This window comes from Gopherus evgoodei, chromosome 1 (genome assembly GCF_007399415.2).
Source record: "Gopherus evgoodei ecotype Sinaloan lineage chromosome 1, rGopEvg1_v1.p, whole genome shotgun sequence".
Classification (NCBI taxonomy): Eukaryota; Metazoa; Chordata; order Testudines; family Testudinidae; genus Gopherus; species Gopherus evgoodei.
Window position 1 is genome coordinate 48749363 of NC_044322.1, and position 16517 is coordinate 48765879.

Sequence of the window (16517 nt, forward strand, 5' to 3'; positions counted from 1 at the left end):
TTTTAGATTTCTCTAACGTTAGACTGAGCAAAGAGTCTAGTCATTTACAGTCAGCTTCTAGTGAATTCACTTCCTGTTTTCCGGTAGTCAGCTTCTTGAGGGCCCTCCTTAAAGCATGGGAGGTGGAGAACCTCAAGAAGCTGACCACCACAGTGACTGTGCCCAAGCAAGTCTGTACACCCTGCACCCCACAGGGCTCTGTGCCTGAGAGCTTTCCTCTGTGGACAAGAAGAAAAGGACATTTGTCATGCAGCCCTAAATCACAGTGGTCTTTGCTGTTGCCTGTATGACCCTACTTGCCCAACAGATGTACATGACAAGCACTGAGAGCAAAGACTTATCATGAACACATGAACAGCATAAGTGAATTGAAAACAGGGAGGAAGAAACACATTTATGCGTGCAAAATACACACATGCTTATTTCAATGCCATAGTGCCAGTCTCTATGCTATGTTATAAATGAATTCAACAAGCCAGAATGATTTATCAAAAGAAAATTGAGTAGCTGATAAAGCAGAGAACTGTAATTGGTCTACATCTTTGTGTAATGACTGGATCAGTTTACCAAATAAATGGCCTGGACCTTCCAGGAAGTGTTGAGTGCCCTCAACTCCAACTGACTGATGCTCTGCAGCTCTTAGAAGCAGGCCCTAAGGCCTGTCTGGAATCAGTTAGGCAAGGCTGAGATCTCCTTAATGAGGCTTTGATCCTTAATCTGTTTACGATCTATTAACCAGGGGGCCTGGCTACTTAGGGAAAACAGAGGTTTAAAAAGCCAGTGCCTAAGCAACCAGAGGAGCAAGTGAACAGAAGCATAAACAGAGGAGTTCTGAGAAGAGGCGAAAGAGCCAGATCCACCGAACGTTCTCTAAACTTAGGCCAATAAACCACTCCCCACCCAAACCATGACCCCCCCCCGCCCCAAAACAACCAACAACCCCAAAAAAGCTGCAGGAGTAAAAAGAATGCAGGCAGAAGTCCAGCAGCAGACTACCCAGTTTATTGCATGGAATGTAGCATGTATGATTACCTGCTTTGTGGGCAGGTACTATATGTGTGCATTCAGTGCAATGTGCTCATGGCCCTCAGAAACTGTGTATGGGCTCTTGAGCAGAGTGGTTGAACTAGAAGAGCTAAGGGAGACAGAGAGACACACAGATGTGAGTTTCTGGGACACAACAGAGTAGTCCTACCCCCAGCCTGACAGCTTCTGTGCTGTTGAGGATGAAAGTCTCAGGGAAGGAGAACATCAAAATGAAGTGGAGGGAAAGAATTCCATAGTTGGGACCTTCCTTCCAGATAATGTCGTGGTATCCTCCTGTGCTGAAGATACGTCCTCAGAGATGGAATACCAGTCATTGGGAAGAGACCAGTATTAGTAATGGGGGATTCGATCTTTAGAAATATAGATAGCTGGGTTTGTGGTGACCAAGACAACTGCATGGTGAATTGCCTGCCGGGTACAAAGACCGTGGATCTCAAGACACCTAGACAGGTTTATAGGCAGTGCTGGGAAGGAGCATGGTACATGTATGCACCAATGACAGAGAAGGATAGGAAATAGGTCCTGGAGGCCAATTTGAGGCTGCTAGGTAAGAGACTGATGTCCAGAACCTCCAACGTAACATTCTTTGAAATGCTTCCAGTTCCATGTGTAAGGCCAGCTAGACGGGCAAAACTGCATTAGGAGATAATGGTGTAGGGAGAGTTACAGGTTTATAGGAACTGTGGAATATGTGGGAAAGGAGGAGCCTAAACCAAAACGGAACCAGATTGCTGGCATGTAAAATTAAAAAGATCATAGAGGAATTTTTAAACTACGGGCTGGGGTAAAGCTGACAGGTGCAGAGGAGCACACAGTTTCGACAGAGACATACCATAGGGGAGGCTGTATTAATGAGGATTCTCTCTCTATACCCTAGTAAAGAGAAGAGGATAGAATTTGATAAGTACAGATAGGAACTGCAGAGAAAAAAAGTCATATGACAAAAAGTCATATTAAGACTGGGAATTAAGACTGAGGGGAAAAACAACTGAGGAAAGTTGGCAGTTTTTCAAAGGGACGCTATTAAGGGCCCAAAAGCAAGTTATTCCGATGGTTAGGAAAGATAGAAAATGTGGCAAAAGACCACCTTGGCTTACCCTTGAGATCTTGCGTGACCTACAAAATAAAAAGGCGGCATATAAAAAATGGAAACTAGGTCAGATCACGAAGGATGAATATAGGCAAATAACACTGGAATGCAGAGGCAAGATTAGAAAAGCAAAGGCACAAAATGAACTCAAACTAGCTATGGGAATAAAGGGAAACAAGAAGACTTTTTATCAATACATTAGAAGCAAGAGGAAGACTAAGGACAGGGTAGGCCCACTGCTCAATGAGGAGGGGGTAACAGTAACGGGAGACTTGGAAATGGCAGAGATGCTTAATGACTTCTTTGTTTCGGTCTTCACTGAGAAGTCTGAAGGAATGTCTAGTATAGTGAATGCTTACGGGAAGAGGGTAGGTTTAGAAGAGAAAATAAGGAAAGAGCAAGTAAAAATCACTTAGAAAAGTTAGATGCCTGCAAGTCACCAGGGCCTGATGAAATGCATCCTAGAATACTCAAGGAGTTAATAGAGGAGGTATCTGAGCCTCTAGCTATTATCTTTGGGAAATCATGGGAGACGGGGGAGATTCCAGAAGACTGGAAGGGGGCAAATATAGTGCCCATCTATAAAAAGGGAAATAAAAACAACCCAGGAAACTACAGACCAGTTAGTTTAACTTCTGTGCCAGGGAAGATAATGGAGCAGGTAATCAAAGAAATCATCTGCAAACACTTGGAAGGTGGTAAGGTGATAGGGAATAGCCAGCATGGATTTGTAAAGAACAAATCATGTCAAACTAATCTGATAGCGTTCTTTGATAGGATAACGAGCCTTGTGGATAAGGGAGAAGCGGTGGATGTGATATACCTAGACTTTAGTAAGGCATTTGATACAGTTTCTCATGATATTCTTATAGATAAGCTAGGAAAGTACAATTTAGATGGGGCTACTATAAGGTGGGTGCATAATTGGCTGGATAACCGTACTCAGAGAGTAGTTGTTAATGGCTCCCAATCCTGCTGGAAAGGTATAACAAGTGGGGTTCCACAGGGGTCTGTTTTGGGACCGGTTCTGTTCAATATCTTCATCAACGATTTAGATGTTGGCATAGAAAGTACGCTTATTAAGTTTGCGGACGATACCAAACTGGGAGGGATTGCAACTGCTCTGGAGGACAGGGTCAAAATTCAAAATGATCTGGACAAATTGGAGAAATGGTCTGAGGTAAACAGGATGAAGTTCAATAAAGATAAATGCAAAGTGCTCCACTTAGGAAGGAACAATCAGTTTCACACATACAGAATGGGAAGAGACTGTCTAGGAAGGAGTATGGCAGAAAGAGATCTAGGGGTCATAGTGGACCACAAGCTTAATATGAGTGAACAGTGTGATACTGTTGCAAAAAAGCAAACGTGATTCTGGGATGCATTAACAGGTGTGTTGTAACAAGACACGAGAAGTCATTCTTCCGCTTTACTCTGCGCTGGTTAGGCCTCAACTGGAGTATTGTGTCCAGTTCTGGGCACCGCATTTCAAGAAAGATGTGGAGAAATTGGAGAGGGTCCAGAGAAGAGCAACAAGAATGATTAAAGGTCTTGAGAACATGACCTATGAAGGAAGGCTGAAGGAATTGGGTTTGTTTAGTTTGGAAAAGAGAAGACTGAGAGGGGACCTGATAGCAGTTTTCAGGTATCTAAAAGGGTGTCTTCAGGAGGAGGGAGAAAACTTGTTCACCTTGGCCTCCAATGGTAGAACAAGAAGCAATGGACTTAAACTGCAGCAAGGGAGATTTAGGTTGGACATTAGGAAAAAGTTCCTAACTGTCAGGGTAGTTAAACACTGGAATAGATTGCCTAGGGAAGTTGTGGAATCTCCATCGCTGGAGATATTTAAGAGTAGGTTAGATAAATGTCTATCAGGGATGGTCTAGACAGTATTTGGTCCTGCCATGAGGGCAGGGGACTGGACTCGATGACCTCTCGAGGTCCCTTCCAGTCCTAGAGTCTATGAGTCTATAAGTCCCATTCAATTACATCACATGGAAAGAAGACAACTGAAAAGTGACAAATTATATAAGTGCTTGTATACAAATGCTAGAAGTCTAAATACTAAGATGGGTAAACTTGAGTGCCTAGTATTAAGTAAAGATATTGACAGAATAGGTATCACAGAAATTTGTTGGAATGATGACAATCAACGGGACATGGTAAAACCAGGGGACAAAAATATGTAGGAATTACAGAGTAGGTTGTGCTGTTGGGGGAGTGGCAGTATATGTAAAAGAAAGCATAGAGTCAAATATACTACAAATCTTAAATGAATCAAACTGTACCATAGAATTTCTATGGATAGAAATTCCATGCCTGAAGAGTACAGAAGTAGGAATAGACTACTGATGACCTGACCAGGCTGGCGATGGTGAGTGTAAAATGCCTGCGGAGGCTAGAGAGGATATAAAAATAGAGAACTCAATAATAATGGGGGATTGCAACTATCTCCATATTGACTCGGTACATGTCACCTCAGGAGAGGATGCAGAGAGAAAGTTTCTAAACATCTTAAATGACTGCTTCTTGGAACCCACAAAGGGAGAGGCAATTCTTGATTTAGTCTTAAGTGGAGCACAGGATCTGGCCCAAGACGGTGAATATAGCTGAACCACTCGGTAATAGCAACTGTCATATAATTAAATTTAACATTCGGAAGGAGTGGGGGGAGAGAGAAATACCAAAGGAGACCAGCACAGTAACATTTAATTTCAGAAAGGGGGACTACCCAAAAATAAGGAAGCTAATTGAAATAGAAATTAAAAAGGTACAGACACAACAGTGAAATGCCTGCAAGCTGCATGGAATTTTGTTTTTAAAAAAAACACTATAATAGAGGTTCAAACTAAACATACTCCCCATTAAACAAACAAACAAACAAACAAAAAAAACAGGAAAAAAGCCCGCCCAAAATGCCACCATAGCTAAAAAACCAGAGTAAAAGTGGTGGTTAAAGGCAACAAAGCATCTTTTTAAAAACTAGAAGTCAAATATTACTGGAGGAAAACAGAAAGGAGCATAAACTCTGTCAAGTCAAGTGTAAAAGTAAAATAAGGCAGGTCAAATAAGAATTTGAAGAACAACTAGAAAAAGACACAAAAACTAATAGTAAATTTTTTTAAGTACATCAGAAGCAGAAAGCCTGCCAAACAATCTGTGAGGCCACTGGACGATCAAGGTGCTAAAGAAGCACTCAAGAAAGACAATGCCATTGCAGAGAAACTAAATGAATACTTTGCATCAGTCTTCACCGCAGAGGATGAGAGGGAGTTTCCCACACCTGAGCCATTTGTTTAAAGATGACAAATCTGAGGAACTGTCCCAGATTGAGGTGTCAATAAAGGAGGTTTTGGAACAAATTGATAAATTAAACACTAATAAGTTTCCAGGACCAGAAGGATCTCAAGTATAAAACTGCAGAACTACTTAGCGTGGTATATAACCCACCCCTTATATCAGCTTCATGTGATGCCGATGCTTAAAAAAAAGACCCTAGGGGAGATTCTGGCAATTACACGCTGATAACCCTAAGATCAGTACCAGGCAAATTGGTTGAAACAATAGTGAAGTACAGAATTATCCAAAACATATATGAATATGATTTATTGGAGAAGAGTCAGGACAGCTTTTCTAAAGAGAAATCATGCCTTATCAATCTACTAGAATTCTTTGAGGGAAGTCAACAAACATAGGCACTAGGGTGATCCAGTGGATATAATGTACTTGGACTTTCAGAAAGCCTTTGACAAAGTCCCTCATGAAAGGTTCTTAAGCAAAGAATGCAGTCATGAAATAAGAGGGAATGTCAGTATGGATCAGTAACTGATAAAAGATAGGAAACAAAGAGTAGGAATACATGGTCAGTTTTCAGAATAGAGAGAGGAACCAGCAGTATCCCCCAAGGATCTATATTGGGATCAGGCTGTTCAACATATTCATAAATGATTTGGGAAAAGGGGTAAACAGTGAGGTGGCAAAGTTTGCAGATAATACAAGATTAATCAAGATAGTTAAGTCCAAAGTAGTCTGTGAAGAGCTACAAAAGGATCTCACAAAACTGGGCAACAAACTGGCAGCTGCAGTGGCACAGGAACCAGCAAACAGAGCTGTAAACAGGGGAGTATGAGTGGGAATTTACAGGGTGAGTTTGGGGGAAGGCTAAGAGAGGCAGGCAGAGGAACAGACAGGCTACTGAAGGGAGTGTGCAGTGTTCTAGCAGTGTCATGGTGTTTGTTGGGGGATTGTTTTGCTGTGGGTGGTGGTGTTTTGGGTTGGTTTGTGTTTCCCAGATTTACAGGATTTAGGTGGGAAGTCTATGACAGACACAGAGGCAGCAGTTGTAGTGACCCAAGCCATAGAAGACACAATGAAGATGACTGGCTGTGGAAGCTGCAGCATGTACATGATCCTGGAGGGGGTACCTGACAGGAGTTTTGTCTGCATGAAGTGCCGCCTAATAGAGCTGATGGAAGAAAAGATCTGAGGACTGGAGATGCAGGCTGAAATTCTGGTCGAGTTTAGAAGGGGGTTCGAGCGGATGATGGAGCAAAGACATGATCAGACTTGCAGATGGAAGCAGGACCAAAGAACTCTGAGGGGAGACTGATGGGTGAGGAAAGTGGATGGTGGAAGCATGTGACTAAGTGAACCAGGCAGAGGAAAAGACGGGCCAGTGAAGGAGAAAGAGTGCTCAGGAACAGGTTTGCGGAGTTGGAAAATGGAGAAGGGGCACAGCAGGTGGTCGCAGACGGTGAGAGGGCAAGTGTAGGGAGCCAGGGTGGCTTCCCTTTGAACCTGAGGGTAAAGAGCCACTCTCTCAGCCTGAGTGGCAGGGTCAGGCCAAGCTTACTCCACCCCCCGGAAGGGGAGGGGTGGAACAGGAAGGGGTAACTCAGGGCAGCACCAGGGAGGGAGGCAGACACCGACTGTGGGCTGCTGCCACGCCAGGGGAGGCCCTGGACCAGAGGAAACCTGACCTGGAGGAAGGACTGGGGCTACCAGGACTGCCAGCAGCTGAGTACCCAGAGGGACTGGAGGAGTCTGAGGTGGAGGGGGAGCTGGAGCTGCCAGCAGCCGAGTACCGGGAGGAGCCTGAGCCAGAGGGAGAGCTGGAGCTGCCAGCAGCTGACTATCCGGATGAACTGGAGGGACCAGAGGGACTCGTACGAGCAACTGGGTAGGAAGTAGCCCAGGGACAGAACTGTACCGCGGTGAGTTTATTTTGCGGAAGGACCCCCGCTGACCCAGTGGCGGGACCCTCGCCCCGCCACTGTCAGGACCCTGGGCTGGTGTAGGCTGCAGTGGTGTAGGCTGCGCCTGTGTTCCCCTACTTGGCCAACCCACCTTGGGAGCAGAATCCAGACAGCGCTACAGACTTTTGCCGGTGCTCCCCTGCCTGAAGGACGCGCTACAGACTTTTGCCGGTGCTCCCCTGCCTGAGGGGCGTGCTACAAACTCTGGCCGGTGCTCTTCCCCCCACTAATTCCCCAGTGACAGAAGCGTGACCCAGGCCGATCAGTGAGGCTGTAGCTCCCCACCGCCCCCTAGCAGCTCGGTGGGCCAACCGACATAGTTCACAGCAAGGAAGAAGAGAAGAGCAGCTAGCCCTATAAGGAGTTGGGAAGAGTCAATGTAGATGACACCAAACATGAGCCCCAGAAGGATATGGGATGGGTTGCAGAGGATTGCAGGGGTGAATAGGAATTGAGAGGACTTGCAGCCAGAGGGAACAGGGGATAGAACAGAGAATCGCACCGTCACCAGGAAAAGGCAGGTCTCCATGATTGGGGACTCCTTACCAAGAAGAACAGGCAAGCCTGTAACCAGAGCTGATCCAGAGAACAGAAGGGTATGCTGTCTGTCAGGTGCTAAGATATGAGATGTGGACCTGAGGCTGAAGAGGCTCCTAACGGGAGCGGGAAAGAATCTGCTGATTGTCCTTCATGTGGGAACGAATTACATAGCTAGATTCTCGCTGGAACATATCAAGGAAGACTATGCCAGGCTGGGGAAGACACTGAAGGAAATGGAGGCTCAGGTGATCTTCAGTGGGATTCTGCCTGTTTCTAGAAAAGGGCAACAAAGGTGTGACAAGATTATGGTGATCAACAGATGGCTCAGGCAGTGGTGCTATAAGGAGGGCTTTGGGATGTATGGCTACTGGGAGGCATTCATGGACAGAGGACTGCTCTCTCGGGATGGACTTCACCTGAGTAGGGAGTGAAATAGACTTCTAGGATGGAGGCTGGCACAACCGATTAAAAGAGCTTTAAACTAGGAATTGGGGGGAGATGGTTGGGAGATGTCCTGGTAATCTCCACGCCGGATTTTAACATTGAGAGGGAAGAAAATGAAGCAAGAAAGGATACTGTCATGGGTGGAGAATGGACATAAGGAGGAAGGGTACTGTAGATACAATTCTAATAGGTGATATTGGCGGTAGAATGTCTGGGCATAATTGGGTAAAGAATGTGAGTGAAGCCAAACAGCAAGAATTAAGATGTTTGTACACCAATGTGAGGAGCCTAGGTAACAAAATGGAAGAACTAAAGTTACTGGTACAGGAAATGAAACCGGATATTATAGGAGTAACAGAAACATGGTGGAATAGTATCAAAGGGGTAGCAGTGTTAGTCTGGATCTGTAAAAGCTGCAAAGAGTGCATACATCTGACAAAATGGGTATTCACCCATGAAAGCTCATGCTCCAATACATCTGTTAGTTTAAAGGGTGCCACAGGACTCTTTGCTGCTTTTATGGTGGAATAGTAGTCATGACTGGAGTACAGGTATTGAAGGCTATGTGCTGTTTAGGAAAGACAGAAATAAAGGCAAAGGTGATGGAGTAGCATTGTATATCAATGATGAGGTAGACTGTAAAGAAATAAGAAGTGATGGAATGGATGAGAGAGTCTGTCTGGGGAAAAATCACATTGGGAAAGAAAGCTTCTAGAGCCTCTTCTGAGATAGTGCTTGGGGTGTGCTACAGACTGCCAGGATTTGATTTGGATATGGAAAGAGACCTTTTTAATGTTTTTAATGAAGTAAACACTAACGGGAGTTGTGTGATCATGGGAGACTTTAACTTCCCAGATATAGACTGGAGGACAAGTGCTAGTAATAATAATAGGGCTCAGATTTTCCTAGATGCGATACCTGATGGATTCCTTCACCAAGTAGTTGCTGAACCAACAAGAGGGGATGCCATTTTAGATTTGGCTTTGGTGAGTAGTGAGGACCTCATAGAAGAAATGGTTGTAGGGGACAACCTTGGTTCGAGCGATCATGAGTTAATTCAGTTCAAACTAAATGGAAGAATAAACAAAAATAGATCTGTGACTAGGGTTTTTTATTTCAAAAGGGCTAACTCTAAAGAATTAAGGAAATTAGTTAGGGAAGTGGATTGGACTGAAGAACCTGGGGATCTAAAGGTAAAGGAAGCCTGGAATTACTTCAGGTCAAAGTTGCAGAAACTATCAGAAACCTGCATCCCAAGAAAAGGGGAAAAATTCATAGGCAGGAGTTGTAGACCAAGCTGGATGAGCAAGCATCTCAGAGAGGTGATTAAGAAAAAGCAGAAAGCCTACAAGAAATGGAAGATGGGAGTGATCAGCAAGGAAAGTTACCTTATTAAGGTCAGAACATGTGGGGATAAAGTGAGAAAGGCCAAAAGCCATGTAGAGTAGGACCTTGCAAAGGGAATTAAAACCAATAGTAAAAGGTTCTATAGCTATATATAAGAAGAAAACAAAGAAAGAAGAAGTGGGACCGCTAAACAATGAGGATAGAATGGAGGCTAAGGATAATCTAGGCATGGCCCAATATCTAAACAAATACTTTGCCTCAGTCTTTAATGAGGCTAATGAGGAGCTTAGGGATAATGGCAGGATGACAAATAGGAATGAGGATATGGAGGTAGATACTACCACAACCAAGGCAGAAGCCAAACTCAAAAAGCTTAATGGGACAAAATCAGGGGGCCCAGATAATCTTCATCCAAGAATATTAAAGGAACTGGCACATGAAATTGCAAGCCCATTAGCAAGAATTTTTAATGAATCTGTAAACTCAGGGATTGTAACGTATGACTGGAGAATTGGTAACATAGTTTCTATCTTTAAGAAAGGGGAAAAAAGTGATCCGGGCAACTACAGGCCTGTCAGCTTGATATCTGTGGTATGCAAGGTCTTGGAAAATATTTTGAAGGAAAAAGTAGTCAAGGACATTGAGGTCAATGGTAATTGGGACAAAATTCAACATGGTTTTAGAAAAGGTTGATCATGCCAAACCAACCTGATCTCCTTCTTTGAGAAGGTAACAGATTTTTTAGACAAAGGAAGTGCAGTGGATCTAATTTACCTCAGTTTCAGTAAGGCATTTGATACGGTTCCACATAGGGAATTATTAACTAAATTGGAAAAGATAGGATAAGGAACTGGTTAAAGGGGATACTATAATGGGTCATACTGAAAGGTGAATTGTCAGGCTGGAGGGAGGTTACTAGTGGAGTTCCTCAGGGATTGGTTTTGGGACCAATCTTATTTAATCTTTTTATTACTGACCTTGGCACAAAAAGTGGGAATGTGCTAATAATTTTGCGGATGACACAAAGCAGGGAGGTATTGCCAATACAGAGAAGGACTGGGATATCATACAGGAAGATCTGGATGACCTTGCAAACTGGAGTAATAGTAATAGGATGAAATTTAATAGTGAAAGGTGAAAGGTCATGCATTTAGGGATTAATAACAAGAACTATTGTTATAAGCTGGGGAGGCATCAGTTGGAAGAAACAGAGGAGGAGAAGGACCTCGGAGTATTGGTTGATCACAGGATGACTATGAGCCACCAATGTGATATGGCCATGAAAAAAGCTAATGCGGTCTTGGGATGCATCAGGCGAGGTATTTCCAGTAGAGATAAGGAGGTGGTAGTACTGTTATACAAGGCACTGCTGAGACCTCATCTGGAATATTGTGTGCAGTTCTGGTCTCCCATGTTTAAGAAGGATGAATTCAAACTGGAACAGGTTCAGAGAAGGGCTACTAGGATGATCCGAGAAATGGAAAACCTGTCAAATGAAAAGAAATTCAAAGAGCTTGGCTTGTTTAGCCTAACCAACAGAAGGCTGAGGGGAGATCTGATTGTTCTCTATAAATATATCAGAGGAATAAATACCAGGGAGGGAGAGGAATTATTTAAGCTCAGTACCAATGTGGACACAAGAACAAATGGATATAAACTGGCTATCAGGAAGTTTAGACTTGAAATTAGACGAAAGTTTCTAACCATCAGAGGAGTGAAGTTCTGGAACAGCCTTCCAAGGGGAATAGTGGGGGCAAAAGACATATCTGGCTTCAAGACTAAGCTTGTTAAGTTTATGGAGGGGATGGTAAATTTACTAGCGGTAAATATGCCCAATGGCTTGTGATGGCATGTTAGGTGGGATGGGATCTGAGTAACCACAGAGAATTCTTTCCTGGGTGTCTGGTTGGTGAGACTTGCTCACATGCTCAGGGTTTAGCTGATCGCCATATTTGGGGGTGGGAAGGAATTTTACTCCATGGCAAATTGGCAGAAGCCCTCGGGGTTTTCGCCTTCCTCTGCAGCATGGGGCATGGGTCACTTACTGGAAGATTCTCTGCACCTTGAAGTCTTTAAACAATGATTTGAGGACTTCAATGGCTCAGACAGAGATTTCATACAGGAGTAGGTGGGTGAGATTCTGTGGTCTGCATTGTGCAGGAGGTCAGACTAGATGATCATAACGGTCCCTTCTGACCTTAAAGTCTATGATTCTATGAGTCTAGATAAAATTCAGTGCAAAGTGATAAATGCAAAGTAATGCATATTGGAAAACAATCGCATCTATACATACAAAACGATGTGATCTAAATTAGCTGTTTCCACAATGACTCCAAGATCTCTTTCTCGAGCTGTTAGTTTCTAAAAACATCCATTTAATGTGCAGCAGCAGTCATAAAAAGAGAACAATGTTAAGAACAATGTTAGTTGTATGCAGTGTGGTAGCCATGTCAGTCCCAGGATATTAGAGAGAAAAGATAAATGAGTTAATATCAGAAGAGCTCTGTGTAGCTCAAAAGGTTGTCTCTCTCACCAACAGAGGTTGGTTGGTCCAATAAAAGATATTAACTCAACTACCTTGTCTCTCTAGGAACCATTAGGAAAGGGATAGATGATAAGTCAGTAATCATAATGTCACCATATAAATCAATGGTACCTCCACACCTTGAATACTGCATGCAGTTCTGGTCACCCCCCATAGGTGCTGGAACAAGGAGCACTGGGGATGTGGCATCTTGAGGGGGTTTCCATCATATGCAGGGTTTACGGTTTGGTTCAATGGCTCTCAGCAGTCCTACTATACAAATTGTTCCAGCGCCCTGCCACCTTATCTCAAAAAAGTGAATATTAGAAATGGAAAAGGTACAGAGAAAGGCATCCCCCCAAGATGGATAAGTAAAAATGGAAATTTTTTATGACCCATTCATAAGCCGACCCTATAATTCAGGAGTTGGCAAACTTTGGCTCCCGGGCCATCAGGATAAGCTGCTGGCAGGCAGAGGTGGTTTGTTTACCTTGAGTGTCCGCAGGCACAGAGGTAAACCTAAGTAAACAGTGTCCTGGCCCGCCAGAGGCTTACCCTGATGGGCTGGGACAGCAACTGGTGGGGAAATTGGGGGTGGGGGGCAGAAGCTGGTGGTCAGGGGAGTAACCCCGTGACCACCCCCCACATGATCCCACCCCTAGCCTGGGACCCCATACTCTCCCCATCCCATCCCTTCCCACCTTAGCTGGGGCTGGCCAGGGAGGAGGTCTCTGGCCTGGCTGGAACTGCTCCAGCAGGCTGGGCAGCGCAGCTGCAGCCTGCGAGCCCCAGAGCTGCAGCTGCTTCAGAGGCTGGGGGGAAAGCACTGTGGCCAGAAGCGAAGAGACTCTGACCCCAACTCTTCCCTTCTGACTCTGCTGGCTGTGCTGCCTCTCCTTGCTCCCTCTGTTGGGGGGAGGGGCTATGTCCCACCTCTCCCTCTCTATACCCGTTCATAAGCCGACCCTTTTCTCTGATGTTTCCCTTTTTTACTAAAAAAAAAAAAAAAAAAAAACCAAGTACTTCTTCACACCATGCACAGTCAACCTGTTGCCAGGGGATGTTGTGAAGTCCAAAACTATAACTGGGTTAAAAAAAGAATTAGATAAGTTCATGGAGGATAGGTCTATCAGTGGGTATTAGTCAAGATGGTCAGGGATGCAACCCCATGCTCTGGGCATCCCTAAGCCTTTGACTGCCAGATGCTGGGTCTAGGCAACAGGGGATGGATTACTTGATAATTGCCCTGTTCCGTTCATTCCCTTTGAAGCATCTGGCATTGGCTACTGTCAAAAGACAGGATACTGGGCTAGACAGACCTTTGGTCTGACCCAGTAGTCAAATATTCAGACTCTACTCTGCACACAGCTATTAAGTTTGGGCTGCTCCAAATTCCAGCCTCATGAGAGAAAACAAAACCTGAACAGGAAGGAGCCCTGATGATGACTAGTGGTTCAGGCCCTACAGCAGGAATGGGGAACCTAGAGAGCCAATGACTAACTCCTGCTGTATCAGTATGGCTGTAAGTACCTGCTATAGGCCGATGGGGAAAATGGGGCACATTTTTTATCCGAGGGGTGTCCCCAGGCATTAATGTATGTAAACAACTGTTCTTGATAAGGTAATGTAATTTTACAATTAGCAGATCTGAAAGCATACGTGGAATACAAACTTACATACGTAAGAATATTGTTCTGAGATTTTTTTCCATTTTGAACAAGGTTTTAAATAAACACATTAATCTCTTCCAGTCAAATTAAATAATTCAACAGTGACTCAGCATGAGTCTGAACACTATTGTTGTTAGTGGGAGAGAAGCCAAGGGTACATGAATAAAAGCAAAAGCAGTGCTCTGCAGACCACATGATGAAGTCTAAGATAAGGCTATATTGTACAATTTCCTTTCATGCTCCTTCACTTCTCTCTTAAAACAATAATTAAAAAAAAAATCTAAATGATCATACAAAGTATAAATGGTATTAAATGCTGCTTTTAGATATACATACCCTATACTGCTATTGACTAACATTATCATCAGAACATCCTACTTCAGTGCTATTAGATTACGGAATACTGCAGGCTGCTCAGCAGACGAAACCATTTGTTCCTGTGCCTAGATGTTCCATTAGGAAATACTTAGGCAGCCTCTCTGCTATGTGCTGTAAAGACAGAAATATGGTAATTCACAACTTAATTTAATTTAAACAATCTTTTAGGACCATATTTGTTTCAGATATAAGCATCTCGTATCGAGCAACTTAAACTGGTAGTGGGTGCCTGCAGCACTGCCAGGTTAAAGTTCTAAAATGCTTTAAGCAATGCTGAAGCATGACATGTTTCCAGCATTGATGGTCTGACATGTGTTCCTATGCAGATGATTTGAGTCCATGGGAAAAGTGTGTCTCAACTCTGATGATCAAACACTACAGTTTTACAAACTCATGAGCTTTACCATTTGACCTCCAGTGTTACCACCAGTTCTGGTATCACTGTTTCTGAATTTCAAGCTTTGTGGTGATAGCACATGCAACACTCGTGTGAATGCCTTGCATCATTCAGTCAATAGTTACTTCTCTAGCATACCTCACTTTCCACAGAGCTCAGGATGGAAGGGTAAGACAGCATGAAGCCACCTTACTCTTCCACTGACTCCTTCTGTGATAGGAACACCCTTTAAGAGGGACCCCAGGGCTGCTGCAGGCTACAGAATATCCTGGCAGTATGGCTCTATTGAAGCCATGCTGTTAGGGAGTCCGACACAAGAGGAGAGGACTGCAGAGGACACAGAGCCATCATATGCTTGCTGTTTTGTGACCTGATTCAACTCCCAATGAAGTCAGTGAAAAGGCATCTAGTAAGTTAATGGAAGCTGCATCAGTTTGTCCAGTAGGAGCATACAGCCCTGGCATGGTAGAGCCCTGCACTCAGGAATGGATCTTGGGAGTCTCAGACTCTGGGACAATTCAAGTAGTTCCCAATGGTACAGCCAATGGAACTTATTTCTGGACAGAGGACTAGCACAAGGCTTATGCATCACTTATGACCCATTTAAATCCAGTTTTGAGGACTTTAGTGGTGCATAGCCCTTGTGCCGATCTTCTACACGGGTGGATTTCACCCAACAGGTATAATCCTGCTCTTGTTGAAGTCAATGGGAAAAGTTCCACTGGTGTTAAAGAAAACAGGACATGGCTACAAGCCACTGTGTAGACAGCAGAAGCCAGTTTTGCCTAATACTGTGTACATACATACCTACAGTAAGAACTGCACCCTACTGCACATTCATCCAGGACACAGTGTAAGATTGTCTTGCTCTCACTGTACACCCAACCAACTGACTCACAAGCAGCACGGGTACAGTCTAGAAAAAGACTGCTGTCATCAGTCTCGGTGTCACTGAAATGGCTAAATATATGCACAGAGCAGATATTCTCAGAGGGCTGTCTAGACATACACTGTGCAATGCTTTGGGATATTGCTAGACACTGGGAAACGGTGAATCTATAGGACAGCAACTAAACCACTACAAGAATCAAAGGGAAAAGAAACCATATGCAGATAAAATGTCTCCAATATAAAGGACTGTGTGTTTAAAGTGATACTATCTGTAACTTTCTTACATATTCCTGTTACAGTTAACACCTCAGATTACTGTAACTGAAAGAGATCATAGGGAAAGAGTGTTTTTTTCCCCGCAGAGGTTTTTCTAAAGGTGTGCCTTTGACACCACTTTGTGAATATTCTGTTTCACTGCAGTCATTTCTTTGTGCAGGTCTTTCACATAGCAACAAAGGACAAAAAAACATTTTTTTTAAATATGAAAGTGTGATAAAGTCACATACATTTGGGTCTAAAACGAGTACAATGCTTTATCATAACTAGCTCTTATGTAGTATTTTCCATCAGTAGATCTCAAAGAAAGCAGGAAATCAGTATCATTAGCCCCATTGTACAGATGGAAAATTGAGGCAGAGAGGTGAACTGAGATCAGTGGCAGAACTGGGAACAGAATCCAGGTCCCTGGGTGCAAGTCCAGTGCTGTATCCACTAGGCTACACTAACTCCCATAACAAGGTACAGCTGAGAGGCATGGAACTAAAGCTGAGGGGGTAAGAAACACAGAGAAACCATTTTGAAAGGGAAGAAAGGGAAACCAGGCAAGCAGACAGCACAGGAGGAAAAAAGCTGAAGGGAAGGAAAAAAATATGAGGTAAGATGGAAGCATTTTACTGCAGCTGCAGATTAAGCATGAAGATGAAAGGAGGCCTGC

General features: G+C 43.8%; 1 protein-coding gene across 1 annotated transcript in view; it reads right to left on the bottom strand.

Moving 5' to 3' along the window:
- The window catches only part of SMAD9 (SMAD family member 9), an 80737-nt gene that overhangs the window by 47042 nt on the left and 17178 nt on the right, over positions 1–16517 (bottom strand).